This window comes from Betta splendens, chromosome 21 (assembly GCF_900634795.4).
Source record: "Betta splendens chromosome 21, fBetSpl5.4, whole genome shotgun sequence".
Lineage (NCBI taxonomy): Eukaryota > Metazoa > Chordata > Actinopteri > Anabantiformes > Osphronemidae > Betta > Betta splendens.
The window spans coordinates 17,162,952-17,186,691 of NC_040899.1; the positions used below are offsets into that span (position 1 = coordinate 17,162,952).

The window sequence follows — 23,740 nt, forward strand, 5'->3', positions numbered from 1 at the left end:
TGTCTCACGTGGATGTCTGAGGCTAAACAACGTTCACCGACCTCATGCTTGCTCTTCAGTTGGCTCCTACTTTGGGTCTTTCTGATCTGACCCTACGCGACCTTTCACTCAAACAGTGGATGAGAAATCAGGTTGTACGACTTCTGTTCTTTTGTCCTCATACTGTGTCTTTGATTCTTTTGAAATAGATCACATCTTTCTACAGCCCGACGGCTTAGATGCAACACCACCTTACTCAACATGCTGAACATTACTATCAAGAGTCCGTCTTGAAGTCTAGTGCTTTGCTAAGACACTACTCTGCTCAGGCTGCAGAGTTGATTGCGTTGACTGAAGCTAGTAAACTAGCAGAAGGAGAGTCTGTTACCATCTACACAGACTCCACAGACGCTCTGTGGAAGCATAGGACGCTTTTAAAGTCTGATTGCAAACCTATCTCACATCATGATTAGGTTCTGCTTTGCTGGACGCTGTCCTGCTGCCTACAGCTATTGATCTTTGTAACTGTTCGACTCACACCATCAGTGACGACTTTGTTTCTGCCGACATGCAGCTGCAGTCGCTGCTGCGAAGGTCATTGCCCAACAACCCCTCCCTCTCCTGATCCTCGTTTCCTCTCCTGATCCTTGTTCCCTATCTCCTAAACTCTCTACCCTTTCCTTCCTCATCTCCCTGTGCTTTAAACATTTTTTACCTCACAGGAACGCAGACTCTGGCTGACGAATGGTTCCACCTGTAGCCATGGAGTCTGGTTTGGGCCTGATGGCAGCCGTGCCGCCCAAACACTTTTTCCCCACAATTCAGATTTCCCAACAGGTGAAAACAGTCGACAGGACCATTACACCATCCAACCAGGGTACTGGCGATCGTTAAGGAGTTCAGGAGGAAGCACTGGAACTCCAAACGGTGGCGAGGCCCCTTCCAGGTCCTTCTGACGACCCACACGGCTGTGAAAGTCACAGAGAGAGCGACTTGGATCCACTCCATCCAGGAAGGTCCCGGATCCAACAGACGACCCTCCATCTACATCCCACGGAGAAAACCACCACTAACGAAAAGAACTGAGAAGGACGACCCTCGCTGTGCTCACACACGCACTGAGGCGAGGCTGCGTTGACTGTTCAGCTAAAGGTGTGAGCCAAGCGCCGCCTGAAGCTGCGCCGATGAATCACACTATCAGACCATACATCTACACACACGCTCCTGAGAAAACACACACACGAGCAGCCTTGAGTTGCCGATGCTGGACGACGTGTAGACTCTTCACATCACGGTAGTGACAGTGACTCAGACGACATTGGGAGGAAACCTGGCGGTGATAACGAATCCCAAGTGTCTGTTATCAGCTGATCACAACCTGAAGAACCCCAACGAACTGTCAATACATCAACACACAGGTTGGAAACAATCTAACGCTACTGTTCAACAGGAAGAAGCAGATTGTTACAAGACATCAATTGTAACCGTGCTTTGTTAGACTTCATTTTATGTTACTTGGATTATTGCCTTTATCATATGATGTTTCTATGTAACTTTACACAATACTTTTGAATGAGAAAATTTCACATAATTCACAACACTGAGTTTAAATATTAATTTGGTGTTTAATTTGCTCACAATCACTTTATTCACTGCTACAACTAGTTTTATCCTTTATCTACAGATGAAAGACAACACAAGCGGAAAAACGCATCATCATTCTGGTTAAATCCCTGAATCTCCTATTCGCTCTAGACGCAAATGTACAATTAAAGATCCGAAAGCATGAAATCTATCTTAAGATTATACTAAACAGAACCCCATTGGAAACCTATGGCTATCATACAGTAATTGTCTTTATTACATTACAATTGAATGGCCGTAGACATGTTGTTAGCAGAGAAAAGAGGCGGTTGTGTTATGTTTGGAGACGCATGTTGTACTCACATCCTGAATAACACTGATTCTAATGGTACTCTGGCGAAGGTGCTTCACGGCCTTCAGAGTCTCAGCTAACTCTGGTATAGGTTCTTTCTCTTGGAATTGGCTAGACGAAATGTCTGGAAAATGGAAATCTGTTCTCATGTCCGCAGCTGTTTCCTTTATCATTGAGATGGCTGTGATTCTCTTGTTTGGTTTTTGCGTTATCCCACTGGTTAGAGGTCTCATCATGCGTGCGACCCCAGCAACACTCTCGTATCAAATGACACAATGCACTATGTTCAAAAACCCCAACTCTAATTCACTTAATGACTTTGACGATGGTTTTAGGCTATCTGATCACAAAATATAATCTGATACAAATATGCTAATGAGCTTATTTTCTTCACATGCCAATACAGAGGTTATTCTTGTTTAACTACCCACCAAAACAGCTCCCAACCTTTTATCCCTAAGTTATTTGCATTTTATGTGAAGGTGTATTTTTGAATTTTGACTTACTGTAATACACTCACTGTTTCATTTGTAAGGGCCGTTATTATTTCAAAATGCAATGTTTGAAAATTTTTTATTATTTTAGTGTTTGATTAATGTGTAATCAAAAGGGGGGAATGTAATGGAAAAATTTTACCTTAGTGCTGTTTCTTATCCAACACACTCGTCATGTGCTGGTTAGGTGCAATACTGAACATTCTTACACAAACAAATAATCTCTTGTGCCCTGACGTACATCAAGTCTAAACATCTGATGTTCCATTTGACTGACTAATAATTTATGATATATGTTTGTCTTTTACACCCGGACTCTGGCTCCTTCCTATCTGACTCCCCACCAGACCCAAGGCTGTAAAAGCGAATGCATCTTGTCTTGAAAGCTTCGACTGCAGTCAGTCCAAAACGCTGCTCTGCTTTTAACTGGTGAAAAAACAAGAGCACATTACTCTAAACTTGGCGTCACTTCACTGACTCCTGGTTTGTTTTTGTGTCTATTTAAAAAAAAAATCCTCTTGTTTGTTTTAAAATGCATTCATGGCCTCACAGCATCTGACTTTCTTTTGCCATTGTTACCTTCCCTTCCAGCTGTAAATAAATCAAGAAATACTGTAAAAATAAATAAATAAATAAAAGTACATTTAAGGAAAATAATTGATTAATAAGCAATCAGTAATGACATATCTAGGTAAATGTGATGTAATGAGAAAAATGAAAAATGAAAAATCATGAAATAAGCAAATTCTCACTCACTTCTGAGAGAGAAGCTGTAGGAGGCAGGAGTGGACAAACAACGACTGCCTTACCAACCAACCACAGTACGTGAGGTTAAGCAGCTACTGCATGTGTCTTAGGTGGTTTCCAGCACTGGGGCCCATCAGGGGACGTTCCTCTTCACCCTTTACAGCTCAGACGTTACATATATTGTAACACCAGCAGCTGCCATATCCAGAGGTTCTCCGATGACTCAGCCATTTTTGGATTTGTGTCTGAGGGGAACGACCTGGAGTGCATTTCAGTCTTTATGGACTTTGTGTAGGACTGGTGTGAGTGCAACCACCCTGGAGGAGAACACCACATCACACACTGGTGAGAACCCAGGGCTCAGGCATAGAGACAGTGGACAGATTTAAGTACCTGGGTGTCCACCTAAACCACGAACTGGACTGAGGACACTGAGGTTCTTGGGAATAAGCAGGCCCCTTCTAAGGACTTTGTATAACTCGCTGGTAGCCTCTGTTGTTCACTACATTGTTGTCTGCTGCGGAGCAGACGACAGACTGAGACAGTAAAAGACTGAACAAGCTGGTGAGGAAGGCCAGCTCTGTCCTGGGATGTCCACTGGAATCTGTGGAAGAGGTGGGTGAGAGGAGGATGTCAGTGGGGACTGATCCACCCCCAGTATAGGAAGGTTTTAGCATAATGTGTCCTGTTTAATTTACTTCACTGTGGACACATCATGTGTAGAGTTTTAAAAAGTCGTATATTTGAAAAATGTTTTCATTTATTTATTTTTTTACGCATTTTTGCACCTTAATATTTTTGTAGCTGCTCTAACAATTTAATTGCCCCACTGTAGGATCATTAAAGTTTATCTTATCTATCTTATTTATCTTATCTACCTATCTTGACTGGGTACAGGAGATGGAAGAGAGGAGGATGGTAGCCTAGCTATTTGGGTACCTGCTCATAAAGGGGTAGAAGGATATGGGGTGCCGAATGTAAAAGGAGCATCTATAACTAGTTTTCTCACATTTAACTGAATGACACAACATGTTTTCTCACATTTAGTTAAATGTGCAAAAGTCTAAATGTAAATGTTAAATATAAATGTAAATGTTAAATGTAAATGTTAAATGTAAATGTAAATGTAAATGTAAATGTAAATGTAAATGTAAATGTTAAATGTAAATGTTAAATGTAAATGTTAAATCTAAAATGTAAATGTTAAACGATCGAACTGAATATTTAAGTAGACTCCACCCCCTATTATTCTAGATCAGTGACGCGGACTGAAACACGTCAAACAGTACGCATAGCTCCGCCCACATCTGACTCTGGATCGGTGCACGAAAATACTGGAGAGAAGCCTGAAGTCGAAGCCATCATGGCCGCCAGCTCCAACTCCCTCCCGTTGGGGGAGATTGAACGGGCTGTAACGGCAGGTGTGCGGGCTGAGGCTCCGCTTCAAACTGCTGTTCTGTCGTAAACACCATTAATGAGGAGTCAAGTAGGTTTAAATAGAATATTTCTGTGGCGCCGGTGGAGAATTAGTTAGCTAACTTTATAGCTAGCCGAAGTTACGTCCAGGCTAAAAACAAAAGTTTCCAGATCAGATGTGGGCGGGGTTTGCGCGCACTGTTGGAGGTGTTTGAGTCCTCGTCTCTGATCTGAGACCAGCGCTGTTTGAGGGTAGGGATGGAGTCTACTTGCACATTCATGAATATTCAGTTTACACTCGGCGAACATTTAACATTTACATTTAACATTTACATTTAAAATTTAACATTTAAAATTTAACATTTACATTTAACATTTACATTTAACATTTATATTGTTACGAGCCTCGGTGTGAACAGCACTCCTTTATTTTCTTTATCACAACAGCAGGGTGACAACAGGGGCCCGTTTCAAGAAGGTGGTTTTGTGGAAACTCAGAGTTTGTTAACCCCGAAATGAGGAAAACTCAGAGTTTTCGGTTTCAGAAAGCGGGGTTACTTAAACCTGTAAAGCGGGGTAAGTTTAAGCCCGTTTCAAGAAGCCAGGTAATGGAAACTCAGAGTCAGTTACTATGGCAACTTACTCTGTGAACCTAACCTGGTCGGGAGAAAGGTTTTATTCGGGAAACCCAGAGTTTCCTTCGGTCTCCGCCCCTTTTTAAAGTGAACAGTGTTTAAATTCCTTATTTAATCTTTCATTACATTCATAGATTTCATCTGTTTCCTTCGCGCAGAGACCAAAATGTCCGTTTCTAGAGGATCCTGTAGATGAGGAAGCTCTATTAATTCACACGGCATTGAACGGTAGTTTTCTTTATAACATTGGAGATGCTGAGCACATTAGTGAAGTCACTGTTTGTAGAAAAAAATCGACCTCAAGCGCTTTCCTTGACACAAACTCCTTAAAGCCATTAAAGAGGAGTTTCACAGGATTGCAGGTATGTGGTAATTAATTTGTTTCATTGAGGCTAATCTGAAAAATGATGATCAGTTAATAATATCTTGCTGTGATCTGAAATAAACTGATAAATGTGCAGGTTCACTGACTACTCTTTCTAATGGTCACTGTAACTGACATTACATTGTTTACATCACCAAGATCATATGTGATGCTGCACATATCATAAACGTGAACTCATGAATATATAGTGAGTCAACCCTAAATAACTGCACTGTGGTAAGTACATGTATGTCCTATACACTTATTTCAATGCATGCACTCACACTCACAGGAACACTTCTATGCAGCACTAAAGTAATGTGAACTTTCTTCTAGGAGAGATTGACGACTTTCTGCTGGAGATAGGGGTCACCCATGCCAGCCCACACAGAACAAGAGCCCGGGTGGAAATGACCATAGGCCTGTTGAAAGCACGTCTTCAGTGCCTACGTCACCTCAGGGAAAGACCTGAGAGGCCTGTGACATTAATGTGACATGTAATGTGTTGTTCTCCACATTATTGCAATTATTAGAGAGGAGCAACACCCTGCCCTACAAAGACCCTGAGGAAGACTCCTTCCATCACAGTGATCTGCAGAGTGGATGGACAGATTTGCTTTAATGTCTTAATCAACCATCACCACCACCACCAATAAAAGAAACTGAATAGATGTAAATCATAATTTATTTGTTTTTTTTTCATTTCCTACAAATACAAAGGCAATTGTTAGATTTTATGATTCTTCCAATAATTCATACAATTCACCTTTAACTATGCACTCATCTCCAGCTTGTGTTTGGGAATTTCAATTTCTAGATCTGGCTTTTCAATCTTGTGGCACAAGTATAACATTTCCTTGAGATTTAGTTTATACAACTCAATAACCGGTAACTTAAAATACAGAAGATTTAGAGTTACATAACATCTTGAAATGACATGTTCCTCATTACTCTTACAGAATTGAACTCTGGCATTTACTGAACATCACTGAACTGTGTGCATCTGTGCAGCAGAATGTGACTGACCTCCTCCTGCTGTTCTTTGACACCCTGGGGCAGAGGGGAGATAATAAAGTCACTATACTTGGAGATCAAGTTACATCCTTTAACCTACGCAACACAAACATCAAAAATCATGTGATGTGTATAAACCGTATTAATATTACACTTTATAATACTGCTTATCATAATTTAAGCTTTATTTAGTAGTATACTTACAACATCCTGGGCTTCTGTTGTGACAGGAGGATTCATATATTACCATCAGAATCTGTTAAGACCAACAAAGAACCCAACTCAGACTCTAAGAAAAGTAAAAGAAACTAAGAAATGGATATATCAAAAGTAGCCTATGTAAAAAATCAAATATATAGGTAGACCTCTTACATTTTACACATGCACTTGTATTCTGGGGAGTGACGGGTTCTGATGAATTCCTTCAGCCTCTGCTTTCCAGTGTTCAGGCTGAGGGCCTTCTCCTCTGCATGCGTCGGTGGTGGAGGTGCAGATCCTCCACCAGTTGTTCTAGCCTCTGCCTTCTTTCTGTTGGCTGAGTAGAAGTCAAATGTTTAACTGTGTGAAAACATTATAGCCATGTTGAAAATGCTGCTGCACTGCTATACTCTGCATGCTATTTAGTTATTTAATATGTCAAATATTGTAAAGTCAGGTAGTCTACACCCATGACATGATGGTACCTTATACCTGTTTGAATTATGTTTTTACATTTCATTTTTAGCCACGTTGTTCTATGTCTGCAGGATTGCGCCTACATAAAACTGAAATTAATTTCTTATATTATTACGTGTTTTGGGTAACTTTTAAAAACCTAATTAGATTAATGTAATAATTGCTCTCCATAAAACGTATTGGATTATTGAATTATCATTACTTTACAAATCCCACATCAACCACAACAGGAATTTTAAAAATGCATAGACATAACACTGCACTTTTAATTCATACAAACCGGAAGCAATAACGACAAATTGTGAGGTCAGGTCACAACTCCAATTTACAGGTAGATTTAAGTCAAAAAAGATTGTGCAAATCAAATTCCTGTAATTATGGCTGATATTGTTGTATTTGTATTATTGTACTGATTGTTCTCTTTTCCTGTGAAATGAGTCCAACGTTTTGATGAAGACAACACAAAAGCTGCCTTCACAGAAACCTATACACCAGACTGGTTGATCTACTGTCCTGAAGCAACTGAAGCTGTCATGCCTGACCAACGTCCAAACAAGGTAAATGAATACGAAATATAATGAATAAATCCTAAAGTAGATTTTACCTACTTTTGTACATGTGGGGTGGGTGGGACAGACTGTGTGGAGTTAACCAGGCCCCCTGCCGGGTGTGAATATCTAGAATGGTGAGTGGCCAGATGAATGGCAGCTGTGTTTGGTGAATCAGATGAGGAGCAAGTTGACAACGAAAAGAAATAAAAATTAATTACCAACCGATCAAAATTAGCTCTAATCTGTTGTCACAGGGCAGCAGCAGACTGTGTGGGAACAGCTGACAGGAACGCTACACATCAAACACACACCAATTTGATATTATTCATATCGCAGCCAGGTGTCCTATTTAGTTCACTTGAACATGAGAATATTTTGAAGCTTGACTTACATTAATGTAATGTATACTATGCAATTACATTAAAGAGAATTATTAATGCAAGAAGACATTAAAAGACTAAACCTGTGTTTGTCATCTTTTATTTTTGTATTTTATACATTTTATATTTGTAGTATGATGACTTGTATAAAAATGCAACAATTTGTTCTAGAATGAAGAGGAGGAAAATGTGGATGACAACAGGAACTACCACATGAGAACCATGAAACCAAGATCTACCACTAAATAACAACAACTATGTATACAGTACTGTATACTGTAATACTGTACCATATCCATTTCAACAATACCATAGGTCCCATAGATACATTAGTGGACGTTGTCTTAATATCCCAGAATCCGGCCCCTTAAACTTCATTGAACCCTGCCATGAGTTTAAAAGTTTCATCAATACACCAGATGAAAAAAGGATTTTCAAGTTTACTAAAGAGACTATTCGCTTTGCAGCTGGTTGCATGAACAGCCGCACCAACGGTACCATACACTTTGGAATAGGTGACAATGGTGAAGTGTTTGGAGTAGATGTTGCGAACAAAGAGCTATATGAAAATAAACTCAAACAGGCAATTATTGTTACTTCAAGAACCCAAAGGATCCTCTCCTTTGTATAAAATTTCCTCGATTTGTTAAGGTTCTTAAGGGAAACGAGACATCAGCTAACAAGTATGTAATAGAGGTGGACATAGTTCCTGAACTCATCATATGTCAGAACCATCTTTACTTTACCACAGAGGTTTTATCTCCAGGTGAAAACTCTAAACGGCCATACCTTTGTTATTTCCGCGAAGGCAGTAGCACCGTGAATCTTAATAAGCAACATATTCGGTCACAAACAGACTTCAATGGAAAAAAGGTTTCAGAAACCACACTCAAAAACCTGGTAACCAGAGTTGCCCAAAGTTCACAACTTCGAAAACTAAATGAAGAGAAACAGCGTTGTGGGATTAAAAGCACCAATCAGGGCTTCAGTTTAAGATCATTGATGACCAGAGGCTGTGCCTCATTAGATGAGTCTCCCTTTAATTATGTTGTTGTAACTAACAAATCACATCCAAGCCAGTTTGAATCACTCAGATTTCTTACAGAACTCAACCCAGTGGCTATTCTGGACTTTGACCCAGAATCATCTAAACGTGGTTTACAGCATCACTTTGCATCACAGATGGCACTAAACTGCTATTTACCAGGACGGTATAATATTAGAGAAAGAGATGAAGGCATTGCTGATGCATCCTTTCTGCAATGGAGGCATTAGGAATGAGGCTTCAGACTTGGAGCAGTGGCCCAAGGAAAAGGGAGCCTCTGTTAAACTTTTAATTTCTAACATGTGTCGAAACATCTTTCAAAATAAGAGCCTCCTTGTCATCTTCTTACTGTTGTCACCAGTGAGTGAGGGGATTCATCCACTCATTCATACTTTTTGTGCATTCTGCAAGGAACTCAGTGGCACAAAGCAAATCCTTTGTGTATGTGACAATGAAAATGCTTTTATTTCTTGGAAGGACATGCTTGATTCTCAGTGCAAACTTGATATCTCGGATAGATGCATATATGAGCTAAGTTTTCCTAAGGTTAATGGTACTGGTCTTTCATCAGGAAGGCGTAGCACAGAGCGTTTTCTAACTGGTTGAGGGGGAAGCAGCATCCTTCTTGAGAAAAATGTGGAACGTAACCTGAATCTTTTAGAAGTCCTGTGTGTGAACCAATGTGAGAAAGGACATGAGGATAAAACCACTATGGAGGAAAACTTCTATAGAGGGACAAAGGCATCGGGGTGGAATTTTCACTATTTAGACAAAGGTGAAACCTCAGTTCTTATCAAACGAAGGCTCATTAAGTCAATCAGTGATTATATTCTGGCCACACAGTCCAATACAAAGCCCTGTGTGTTGTTCAACCTCAGGCATGAGCCTGGATGTGGTGGGACAACCTTGGTCAGGCATGTGTTATGGGAACTCCGGGGCAAACGCCGTTGTGCTCTTCTTAAAGACACACATGCTGACTTTTCTAATGTAGCAGATCAAGTGAAGCAACTTTTGACATATGGCTCTGAAGACCAGTTGGCACAAGTTCCAGTTCTGCTGATGCTAGATGACTTTGATGAGATGGAGAAAGTATTTAAGCTACAGAAGCTTATTGAAGACATATGTAAGAGAAACATCAAATCTCCACAAGTTATACTTCTGAACTGTTTCAGATCCCACTCTGAACTGGCTGAGATAGATGGACAAACATTTTTTATTAGAAACCGTCTCTCTGCTGAGGAGCAGACACTGTTTGAGAAACAACTGGCACAAGTAGAGAAAACACACAGGAATGTTAAAACTTTCTATACATTCATGACAATGAAAAACAATGTAAAGCCAGAATACGTTAAGGCTGTGGTCCACAACACTCTGAGGAGCTTTCCGTAAGAATCAGCAACAAACCAAGCTCTTGGCTGCTTTATCCCTTTTGACTGTAAACTCTGAAGATGCATCTCTACCTTTCTCTGTGTGTGAGAGACTTCTGGGCCCAGATCTTAAAACTGTCTATGGAACTGACAGACTTGAAGAACTTTTGGGGAAGCTTTCAAATTTGATTTGTTTTGTCACAGTTGAGAGTGATGAGCAGTACGGAAATGTGAAACTGATTCATCCAATTATTGCAAAATATTGTTTGGAGGAACTTAGAACAACACACAAAATGTGTCTAGGTGAAATAACTGATCTTCTTCCTGAGGTAGCAGATCTTTGTGCTGGGGCAGAAGACAAACTCTTGGAAACTGTTCCTAATTTTGGCCACTGTTTTTTAAAAGAACAGCAGCAAGACTTTGAGGTCATTGAACACGAGAGATAATCACCTTTATAGACCTTTTTATCCCCTGTTACTCAGAAATGGCTCTTTACTACAGCAATGGAGGCATGAGTCATTTTCCTGTTTAATGTGGCTGCAAACGTGGGCAGAGCAGTTGTCTTGGGAGCACGTCACTGATGTCATAGGGTCACTGGTTTCTACAGCCACTTTTCTGCCTCAGTGGTTCTAGTGCATAAGTACCCCCCATATGCAGCAGCATGAAGACTAGGGTTGATTAGTTAGTTAGTTAGTTAGTTAGTTAGTTAGTTAGTTAGTTAGTTAGTTAGGGCTGGGGATGGTCTGTGTTTCTGCTTTCTCTGTTCAACCACATTAAATCTGTAATAATTTGCAGATGCTCCATATTCTGTATTTCTTGTGTCAGTTTCCTTTGATCAGAATAAATACTGTTTTTGAAGTAACGGTGCATGTGTGTCATTTAATAATAGAGTAATTGTCAATATAATAACAGAATTCAGCAGTAACACAAGCAGAAAAAACAGTGCTGATGCTGGATAATTAGAGTTGACTGGTAACAGGAGGTCAACTTGTTCATGAAACAGATTCATTGAGAACACTGCATCTGTTTAAGGTCAGTTTAATTGTTATCATTATACCTTATTATCTGTGTTTTATACTTTTTCCATTTAGTGTGTATTATTGCTGAGGGCACTACTGGAAAATGTATCTGCCTTCCTGCTGTCTGTCTTTCTGTGGAACAAAATTGACTTGTGACTAAGGTCTTTGTGCAACAATTGTGGCATTTCCTGTCAACCTGTTATGCTACAGCAGAAGCTACACTTCCTGACTCTGAGTCACTGAAAGAATAGAAGAGATGCAGGGACAAAGTGCAGCCCTGCTGGACTGAGTGCTCAGGGTTGGTGGGCCCGGTTCTGCTCCAATCGTCCAGACACACTGCCAGAGCAAAGAAGGCACATGTGGACTGACTGAGCAGACTCTCAGACCCCAAGCAGTCCAGAAGTCATCCTCCATGACCGAATTCTGCTGTCTAGTAGTATCACTCATCAAGGTGTAGAAAGAGAGGGAGGTGGAGGTAGATGCAAGTAAAAGTACAAGTTCCTGATCAGACAAAACACACCCCACTGCAGTAACACTAAAGCATCCACCACAAAGACAAAGGTGATACATGCATTTGACAAACGATGTGAAGGGTGATTGCTATTCCCAGAATCCCAGAGCTGATGAGGTCGGTAAAAATCCAGACGGACTCTCGCATGAAAACTTGGAGCAGTGTGTGCTGCCCGGTCCAGCCAGAGTGTGGCGCTACAGCATCACTCTAGTCAAAGCCACGATGTTGCTGCTGCTCAGCAAAACACAGAACGGAACACAGGACAGTGAAAGAGTTTCTGTTATTTGTTCTGTGCTGTAACAACAGGAGCCATGTTACCCAGCATGCATTTTAGCTTTTGACCACCGCTTTGCTAACTGTCTTTTCTCTCAACACCACCAGATTTTTCCATTTAAATATTTCATCTTAATTACTTAAGGTGCCTGTTGCCTTGAAGCCTCCTGTGACCCAGACTCTGAACATCCTGACACCAATGCATTTGCATTCACTGTTGAACTTACTAACCCACCTTGATCATAATTGTCACAATCACCATTATTTCACCCAGCGATTCTGATACATGTATCCTTTCCTGCAGAATGTGTGTAGGAATTATCTCAGCTCAGTCTCTTCCATTGTTGCTTCACACTCTCCCTCCCTCGGTTTTCATGAAGTTTGTATTTTTTATGAACTGCATATCATGTGTATTCCTCCAGCGGTCAGCAGGGTTGAAAACGATACCGATCATCTTGCAGCGCTTTGCCATAAAGCGCAGCTGTCCGTCCTACATTAACACATTTGTGAAAGGCTGAGCCGGATGAAAATTGGAAGAAAAACTCCCAGTCAGTTACAGCATTAGACACTCAGCCTTCACCAACGCTGTTCCCACCACAATAATGCAACACGTTCACGACACATCACTGCAGTGATCATCAGGTGGATTTAGGAGACCGCAATGACCTTTTTCCAGACTCAGACTGTGGCGGTTATATGAATGGTGCGTATTTTCACACTGATAACGGATTTGAACATATAGATCTGTAGGACAGTTTCCCACAACCCCCTGAGCTGCAGTTCCCATCCGGCCTAAAATATACAACCCTGACGACCTTGATCCCAAAAGTCCAGCACCACCAGACCCAACCTCCCGGCTCTGCCTGCGAGCTTTGAATTACAACCTTTGCACACAGGCGGCAGCACAATGCGATGATTGTGATTGTATTTTAATTCTGATGGCGAAGTGAAAAAAGATAGCCTCCTCTGAGAACCCACTAGATTTATGGGCCCTGTCTTGGCCGCCGGCCCCACATCCTCTCTGATCTGCTTTTACTCCAATGACCCTTTGACACTCGGGGGTCATTAGAGAGCCCCTGAATGGCCCGGATGGCTGCCAGCCCATCTCACATGCTTGTTTTCCAATCAAATCACTATATTTAACGGGGACATGAGCCCAGGGCCAAGTCCAAACAGACATCTGTTTGAAATTGTTCCTCGCAATTATTGCACACAGAAGTTCTCCCTTTAAACCCCCCCCCCTCTGCACTCCTCGGCCCACTTTGGTCTTTTTGTTTGTTGCTGTTTGTTTTCATCGGATCCTCCCCCTCTGGATGCTAATGGATATAAATGAGAGGGGACATCGGGGAAGGTTTTGTGCCTGGGAAGTGCGGCGGCGGCAGCAGCGAGGGGCCGGCCTCTGGAACCACTGTCACAGAGCTACGCAGCCAGAGGAGAATAGGAAAACCAGCTTGGGCCTTTAGATTCAGCACAAAGCAGGATTTTCACTCAGAGCACAGGGAACAGCTTTCACACTCAGGGGCCCTGTTCTGCTGCCAGCTCACATGACGTCTCCATCAGGGCTGTCAGTCGGTGGTTTCATATGCTGGCGGCAGCGTAGATTTAAACAAATCAGAGCAAATGCACCTATTTTTATGATTAGTGCTTCAATTCTGGCTAAATTGCTGTATTTGTATTTACATACAAAGTTCTTGCATAGTGTTGATTGTGTGTTTGTAACACATGGTTTTTCCAGCTTACAATGAACGTCTTACATGAGCTCTACTGCACATACAAACACATACCTCCAGTGTGACCCACGGTTCAGGCTCGGCACACTTTAGCATTTATTAATTGTTCTACTTATGTGCCTTTGAAATATTACTACCAAAACATTCTATAGAGGCAACTTCATGGAGCAAACAAACTGCCTATATGCACTTTAGTACCATCATGTAAGGCAACAGCAAAGTTGTTTTTGTTTAGACCTTAAACTTGGTTTCAGACTCAAAATATTTTCTTCTTTTTTTATTATAGTCATTAGCATACAGCTTACATTAGCATATAGTGGATGACAAACTAATTGCTCAGAGACTTCACATACAGTAGTGAAGCTTTGACCCAGTCCTTTTCTGTTCATTTTCAAGAAACAGTCAAAAGCTTGATCAAAATTCAAGGAATCATCATCATCATCATCATCATCATCATCATCATCATCATCATCATCATCATCATCATCTTCGAATGCAGCCTCTGAAGACCATGATTCACACCTGTATAGTATAGTGTGCAGCAGAGGAACAGGACATCTATCTATCTATCTATCTATCTATCTATCTATCTATCTATCTATCTATCTATCTATCTATCTATCTATCTATCTATCTATCTATCTATCTATCTATCTATCTATCTATCTATCTATCTATCTATCTATCTGTCTGTCTGTCTGTCTGTCTGTCTGTCTGTCTGTCTGTCTGTCTGTCTGTCTGTCTGTCTGTCTGTCTGTCTGTCTGTCTGTCTGTCTGTCTGTCTGTCTGTCTGTCTGTCTGTCTGTCTGTCTGTCTGTCTGTCTGTCTGTCTGTCTATCTATCTATCTATCTATCTATCAATCTATCTATCTATCTATCTATCAAAAAAACCCTAAGGTTGCATATTTGGGCATTTAGCAGTCGCATCCTGTTGACACTGATAATGATGCTCTCAGCCGCCCCCCACCCAAGTAGGCGCAGGTTTGATGTGTGATAGTGCTTTGTCACCTCAAATGGGATGTTTTAACGCTTCAGAGTGCTAAAAGCTGTGATATCTGTACGACCTGTACATGTAGCACAACACTCGAGTTCCACTAAAAGCCAAGTTGTAAAATATGGAAGCAACTATGAGCAGTTATGGAGAATTTATTCATTTACTCACTTGCTCGCCTTCTTCCCTTTATAAATCTAAAGGGCTGACACTTAACTTACACTGTGCATTTTGTCTATTGTCATAATTGTTGTAATTATCAAGTTATGACACTGATACTTAACACACTAGCACTCCTGGACTTTTTGTGCTTCTAACTTGTACAACTAGTCGGGGTTGAAAGACCCTGTTTGCTCTGGCTAACAGGGTCCATAGTACCTGCGTGACCATACTGTAATATCTGCATGACCATAGTACCTGTGTGACCATACTGTAATATCTGCGTGACCATACTGTAGTACCTGTGTGACCATAGTACCTGCGTGACCATAGTACCTGCATGACCATACTGTAATATCTGCGTGACCATACTGTAGTACCTGCGTGACCATAGTACCTGAGTGACCATACTGCAGTACCTGCGTGACCATACTGTAGTACCTGTGTGACCATAGTACCTGCGTGACCATAGTACCTGCGTGACCATACTGTAGTACCTGCGTGACCATACTGTAGTACCTGTGTGACCATACTGTAGTACCTGTGTGAACATAGTACCTGTGTGACCATAGTACCTGCGTGACCATAGTACCTGCGTGACCATACTGTAGTACCTGCGTGACCATACTGTAGTACCTGTGTGACCATAGTACCTGTGTGACCATAGTACCTGTGTGACCATACTATAGTACCTGTGTGAACATAGTACCTGTGTGACCATAGTACCTGCGTGACCATAGTACCTGCGTGACCATACTGTGGTACCTGTCTGACCATAGTACCTGTGTGACCATAGTACCTGCGTGACCATACTGTAATATCTGCGTGACCATACTGTAGTACCTGTGTGACCATAGTACCTGCGTGACCATAGAACCTGAATGACCATACTGTAGTAGCTGTGTGACCATATTACCTGCGTGACTATAGTACCTGCGTGACCATACTGTAGTACCTGCGTGACCATAATGTAGTACCTGTGTGACCATACTGTAGTACCTGTGTGACCATAGTACCTGCGTGACCATAGTACCTGCGTGACCATACTGTATTACCTGCGTGACCATAGTACCTGTGTGACCATAGTACCTGCCTGACCATACTGTAGTACTTGCGTGACCATACTGTAGTACCTGTGTGACCATAGTACCTGCGTGACCATAGTACCTGCGTGACCATACTGTAGTACCTGCGTGACCATACTGTAGTACCTGTGTGACCATACTGTAGTACCTGTGTGAACATAGTACCTGTGTGACCATAGTACCTGCGTGACCATAGTACCTGCGTGACCATACTGTAGTACTTGCGTGACCATACTGTAATATCTGCATGACCATAGTACCTGCGTGACCATACTGTAATATCTGCGTGACCATACTGTAGTACCTGTGTGACCATAGTACCTGCGTGACCATAGTACCTGCGTGACCATACTGTAATATCTGCTTGACCATACTGTAGTACCTGTGTGACCATAGTACCTGTGTGACCATAGTACCTGTGTGACCATAGTGCCTGTGTGACCATACTATAGTACCTGTGTGAACATAGTACCTGTGTGACCATAGTACCTGCGTGACCATAGTACCTGCGTGACCATACTGTAGTACCTGTTTGACCATAGTACCTGTGTGACCAAAGTACCTGCGTGACCATACTGTAGTACCTGTGTGACCATAGTACCTGCGTGACCATAGTACCTGCGTGACCATACTGTAATATCTGTGTGACCATACTGTAGTACCTGCGTGACCATACTGTAATATCTGCGTGACCATACTGTAGTACCTGCGTGACCATAGAACCTGCATGACCATAGTACCTGCGTGACCATATTGTACTATCTGCGTGACCATACTGTAGTACCTGCGTGACCATACTGTAGTACCTGTGTGAACATAGTACCTGCGTGACCATAGTACCTGCGTGACCATAGTACCTGCGTGACCATACTGTATTACCTGCGTGACCATAGTACCTGTGTGACCATAGTACCTGCCTGACCATACTGTAGTACCTGCGTGACCATACTGTAGTACCTGTGTGACCATAGTACCTGCGTGACCATAGTACCTGCGTGACCATACTGTAGTACCTGCGTGACCATACTGTAGTACCTGTGTGACCATACTGTAGTACCTGTGTGACCATACTGTAGTACTTGCATGACCATAGAACATGAATGACCATAGTACCTGCGTGACCATATTGTAATATCTGCGTGACCATACTGTAGTACCTGCGTGACCATGGAACCTGCATGACCATAGTACCTGCGTTCTCATACTGTAATGTCTGCGTGACCATACTGTAGTACCTGTGTGACCATAGTACCTGCGTGACCATAGTACCTGTGTGACCATACTGTAGTACCTGTGTGACCATAGTACCTGCGTGACCATAGTACCTGCGTGACCATACTGTAGTACCTGCGTGACCATACTGTAGTACCTGTGTGACCATACTGTAGTACCTGCGTGACCATAGAACCTGTGTGACCACAGTGTAGTACCTGTGTGACCATAGTACCTGCGTGACCATAGTACCTGCGTGACCATACTGTATTACCTGCGTGACCATAGTACCTGTGTGACCATAGTACCTGCGTGACCATACTGTAGTACCTGCGTGACCATACTGTAGTACCTGTGTGACCATAGTACCTGCGTGACCATAGTACCTGCGTGACCATACTGTAGTACCTGCGTGACCATACTGTAGTACCTGTGTGACCATACTGTAGTACCTGTGTGAACAAAGTACCTGTGTGATCATAGTACCTGCGTGACCATAGTACCTGCGTGACCATACTGTTGTACTTGCGTGACCATACTGTAATATCTGCATGACCATAGTACCTGCGTGACCATACTGTAATATCTGCGTGACCATACTGTAGTACCTGTGTGACCATAGTACCTGCGTGACCATACTGTAGTACCTGCGTGACCATACTGTAGTACCTGTGTGACCATAGTACCTGTGTGACCATAGTACCTGTGTGACCATAGTATAGTACCTGTGTGAACATAGTACCTGTGTGACCATAGTACCTGCGTGACCATAGTACCTGCGTGACCATACTGTGGTACCTGTCTGACCATAGTACCTGTGTGACCAAAGTACCTGCGTGACCATACTGTAGTACCTGTGTGACCATAGTACCTGCCTGACCATAGTACCTGCGTGACCATACTGTAATATCTGCGTGACCATACTGTAGTACCTGCGTGACCATAGAACCTGAATGACCATAGTACCTGCGTGACCATACTGTAATATCTGCGTGACCATAATGTAGTACCTGTATGACCATAGAACCTGAATGACCATACTGTAGTACCTGTGTGACCATAGTACCTGCGTGACCATAGTACCTGCATGACCATACTGTAGTACCTGCGTGACCATACTGTAGTACCTGTGTGACCATACTGTAGTACCTGTGTGAACATAGTACTTGTGTGACCATAGTACCTGCGTGACCATAGTACCAGTGTGACCATACTGTAGTACCTGTGTGACCATACTGTAGTATCTGCGTGACCATATTGTTGTACCTGCATGACCATACTGTAGTCCCTGCGTGACCATAGAACCTGCATGACCATAGTACCTGCGTGACCATACTGTAATATCTGCGTGACCATACTGTAGTACCTGTGTGACCATAGTACCTGCGTGACCATAGAACCTGTGTGACCATACTGTAGTACCTGTGTGACCATAGTACCTGCGTGACCATAGTACCTGCGTGACCATACTGTAGTACCTGCGTGACCATACTGTAATATCTGCATGACCATAGTACCTGCGTGACCATACTGTAATATCTGCGTGACCATACTGTAGTACCTGTGTGACCATAGTACCTGCGTGACCATAGTACCTGCGTGACCACACTGTAATATCTGCGTGACCATACTTTAGTACCTGCGTGACCATAGTACCTGCGTGACCATACTGTAGTACCTGCGTGACCATACTGTAGTACCTGTGTGACCATACTATTGTACCTGTGTGAACATAGTACCTGTGTGACCAAAGTACCTGCGTGACCATAGTACCTGCGTGACCAAAGTACCTGCGTGACCATACTGTAGTACCTGCGTGACCATACTGTAGTACCTGTGTGACTATAGTACCTGTGTGACCATAGTACCTGTGTGAGCATAGTATAGTACCTGTGTGAACATAGTACCTGTGTGACCATAGTACCTGCGTGACCATAGTACCTGCGTGACCATACTGTGGTACCTGTCTGACCATAGTACCTGTGTGACCATAGAACCTGAATGACCATACTGTAGTACCTGCGTGACCATAGTACCTGCATGACCATACTGTAGTACCTGCGTGACCATACTGTAGTACCTGTGTGACCATACTGTAGTACCTGTGTGAACATAGTACTTGTGTGACCATAGTACCTGCGTGACCATAGTACCAGTGTGACCATACTGTAGTACCTGTGTGACCATACTGTAGTATCTGCGTGACCATATTGTTGTACCTGCATGACCATACTGTAGTCCCTGCGTGACCATAGAACCTGCATGACCATAGTACCTGCGTGACCATACTGTAATATCTGCGTGACCATACTGTAGTACCTGCGTGACCATAGAATCTGAATGACCATAGTACCTGCGTGACCATACTGTAATATCTGCGTGACCATACTGTAGTACCTGTGTGACCATAGTACCTGCGTGACCATAGAACCTGAGTGACCATACTGTAGTACCTGTCTGACCATAGTACCTGTGTGACCAAAGTACCTGCGTGACCATACTGTAGTACCTGTGTGACCATAGTACCTGCGTGACCATACTGTAGTACCTGCGTGACCATACTATAGTACCTGCGTGACCATAGAACCTGCATGACCATAGTACCTGCGTGACCATACTGTAATATCTGCGTGACCATACTGTGGTACCTGCGTGACCATAGAACCTGAATGACCATAGTACCTGCGTGACCATACAGTAATATCTGCATGACCGTACTGTAGTACCTGTGTGACCATAGTACCTGCGTGACCATAGAACCTGTGTGACCACACTGTAGTACCTGTGTGACCATAGTACCTGCGTGACCATAGTACCTGCGTGACCATACTGTAATATCTGCATGACCATAGTACCTGCGTGACCATACTGTAATATCTGCGTGACCATACTGTAGTACGTGTGTGACCATACTCTAGTACTTGCATGACCATAGAACATGAATGACCATAGTACCTGCGTGACCATATTGTAATATCTGCGTGACCATACTGTAGTACCTGCGTGACCATAGTACCTGCGTGACCATACTGTAGTACCTGCGTGACCATAGTACCTGCGTGACCATACTGTAGTACCTGCGTGACCATACTGTAGTACCTGTGTGACCATAGTACCTGCGTTCTCATACTGTAATTTCTGTGTGACCATACTGTAGTACCTGTGTGACCATAGTACCTGCGTGACCATAGTACCTGTGTGACCATACTGTAGTACCTGTGTGACCATAGTACCTGCGTGACCATAGTACCTGCGTGACCATACTGTAGTACCTGCGTGACCATACTGTAGTACCTGTGTGACCATACTGTAGTACCTGCGTGACCATAGAACCTGTGTGACCACAGTGTAGTACCTGTGTGACCATAGTACCTGCGTGACCATAGTACCTGCGTGACCATACTGTATTACCTGCGTGACCATAGTACCTGTGTGACCATAGTACCTGCGTGAGCATACTGTAGTACCTGCGTGACCATACTGTAGTACCTGTGTGACCATAGTACCTGCGTGACCATAGTACCTGCGTGACCATACTGTAGTACCTGCGTGACCATACTGTAGTACCTGTGTGACCATACTGTAGTACCTGTGTGAACAAAGTACCTGTGCGATCATAGTACCTGCGTGACCATAGTACCTGCGTGACCATACTGTTGTACTTGCGTGACCATACTGTAATATCTGCATGACCATAGTACCTGCGTGACCATACTGTAATATCTGCGTGACCATACTGTAGTACCTGTGTGACCATAGTACCTGCGTGACCATAGTACCTGCCTGAACATACTGTAATATCTGCGTGACCATACTGTAATACCTGCGTGACCATAGTACCTGCGTGACCATACTGTAGTACCTGCGTGACCATACTGTAGTACCTGTGTGACCATAGTACCTGTGTGACCATAGTATAGTACCTGTGTGACCATAGTATAGTACCTGTGTGAACATAGTACCTGTGTGACCATAGTACCTGCGTGACCATAGTACCTGCGTGACCATACTGTGGTACCTGTCTGACCATAGTACCTGTGTGACCAAAGTACCTGCGTGACCATACTGTAGTACCTGTGTGACCATAGTACCTGCCTGACCATAGTACCTGCGTGACCATACTGTAATATCTGCGTGACCATACTGTAGTACCTGCGTGACCATAGAACCTGAATGACCATAGTACCTGCGTGACCATACTGTAATATCTGCGTGACCATAATGTAGTACCTGTATGACCATAGAACCTGAATGACCATACTGTAGTACCTGTGTGACCATAGTACCTGCGTGACCATAGTACCAGTGTGACCATACTGTAGTACCTGTGTGACCATACTGTAGTATCTGCGTGACCATATTGTTGTACCTGCATGACCATACTGTAGTCCCTGCGTGACCATAGAACCTGCATGACCATAGTACCTGCGTGACCATACTGTAATATCTGCGTGACCATACTGTAGTACCTGTGTGACCATAGTACCTGCGTGACCATAGAACCTGTGTGACCATACTGTAGTACCTGTGTGACCATAGTACCTGCGTGACCATAGTACCTGCGTGACCATACTGTAGTACCTGCGTGACCATACTGTAATATCTGCATGACCATAGTACCTGCGTGACCATACTGTAATATCTGCGTGACCATACTGTAGTACCTGTGTGACCATAGTACCTGCGTGACCATAGTACCTGCGTGACCACACTGTAATATCTGCGTGACCATACTTTAGTACCTGCGTGACCATAGTACCTGCGTGACCATACTGTAGTACCTGCGTGACCATACTGTAGTACCTGTGTGACCTTACTATTGTACCTGTGTGAACATAGTACCTGTGTGACCAAAGTACCTGCGTGACCATAGTACCTGCGTGACCAAAGTACCTGCGTGACCATACTGTAGTACCTGCGTGACCATACTGTAGTACCTGTGTGACTATAGTACCTGTGTGACCATAGTACCTGTGTGAGCATAGTATAGTACCTGTGTGAACATAGTACCTGTGTGACCATAGTACCTGCGTGACCATAGTACCTGCGTGACCATACTGTGGTACCTGTCTGACCATAGTACCTGTGTGACCATAAAACCTGAATGACCATACTGTAGTACCTGCGTGACCATAGAACCTGAATGACCATACTGTAGTACCTGTGTGACCATAGTACCTGCATGACTATAGTACCTGCGTGACCATACTGTAGTACCTGCGTGACCATACTGTAGTACCTGTGTGACCATACTGTAGTACCTGTGTGAACATAGTACCTGTGTGACCATAGTACCTGCATGACCATAGTACCTGTGTGACCATACTGTAGTACCTGTGTGACCATACTGTAGTATCTGCGTGACCATATTGTTGTACCTGCATGACCATACTGTAGTCCCTGCGTGACCATAGAACCTGCATGACCATAGTACCTGCGTGACCATACTGTAGTACCTGTCTGACCACAGTACCTGTGTGACCAAAGTACCTGCGTGACCATACTGTAGTACCTGTGTGACCATAGTACCTGCGTGACCATACTGTAGTACCTGCGTGACCATACTATAGTACCTGCGTGACCATAGAACCTGCATGACCATAGTACCTGCGTGACCATACTGTAATATCTGCGTGACCATACTGTGGTACCTGCGTGACCATAGAACCTGAATGACCATAGTACCTGCGTGACCATACAGTAATATCTGCATGACCGTACTGTAGTACCTGTGTGACCATAGTACCTGCGTGACCATAGAACCTGTGTGACCACACTGTAGTACCTGTGTGACCATAGTACCTGCGTGACCATAGTACCTGCGTGACCATACTGTAATATCTGCATGACCATAGTACCTGCGTGAACATACTGTAATATCTGCGTGACCATACTGTAGTACCTGTGTGACCATAGTACCTGCGTGACCATACTGTAGTACCTGCGTGACCATACTGTGGTACCTGCGTGACCATAGAACCTGCATGACCATAGTACCTGCGTTCTCATACTGTAATGTCTGCGTGACCATACTGTAGTACCTGTGTGACCATAATACCTGCGTGACCATAGTACCTGTGTGACCATACTGTAGTACCTGTGTGACCATAGTACCTGCGTGACCATAGTACCTGCGTGACCATACTGTAGTACCTGC

The 23,740-nt window shown here is 43.2% G+C and overlaps 1 pseudogene; it reads left to right on the forward strand.

Moving 5' to 3' along the window:
• The first annotated feature begins 8,666 nt into the window (after positions 1-8,666).
• LOC114847043 (sterile alpha motif domain-containing protein 9-like) lies at positions 8,667-11,399 on the forward strand (annotated as a pseudogene).
• The last annotated feature ends 12,341 nt before the right edge of the window (positions 11,400-23,740 follow it).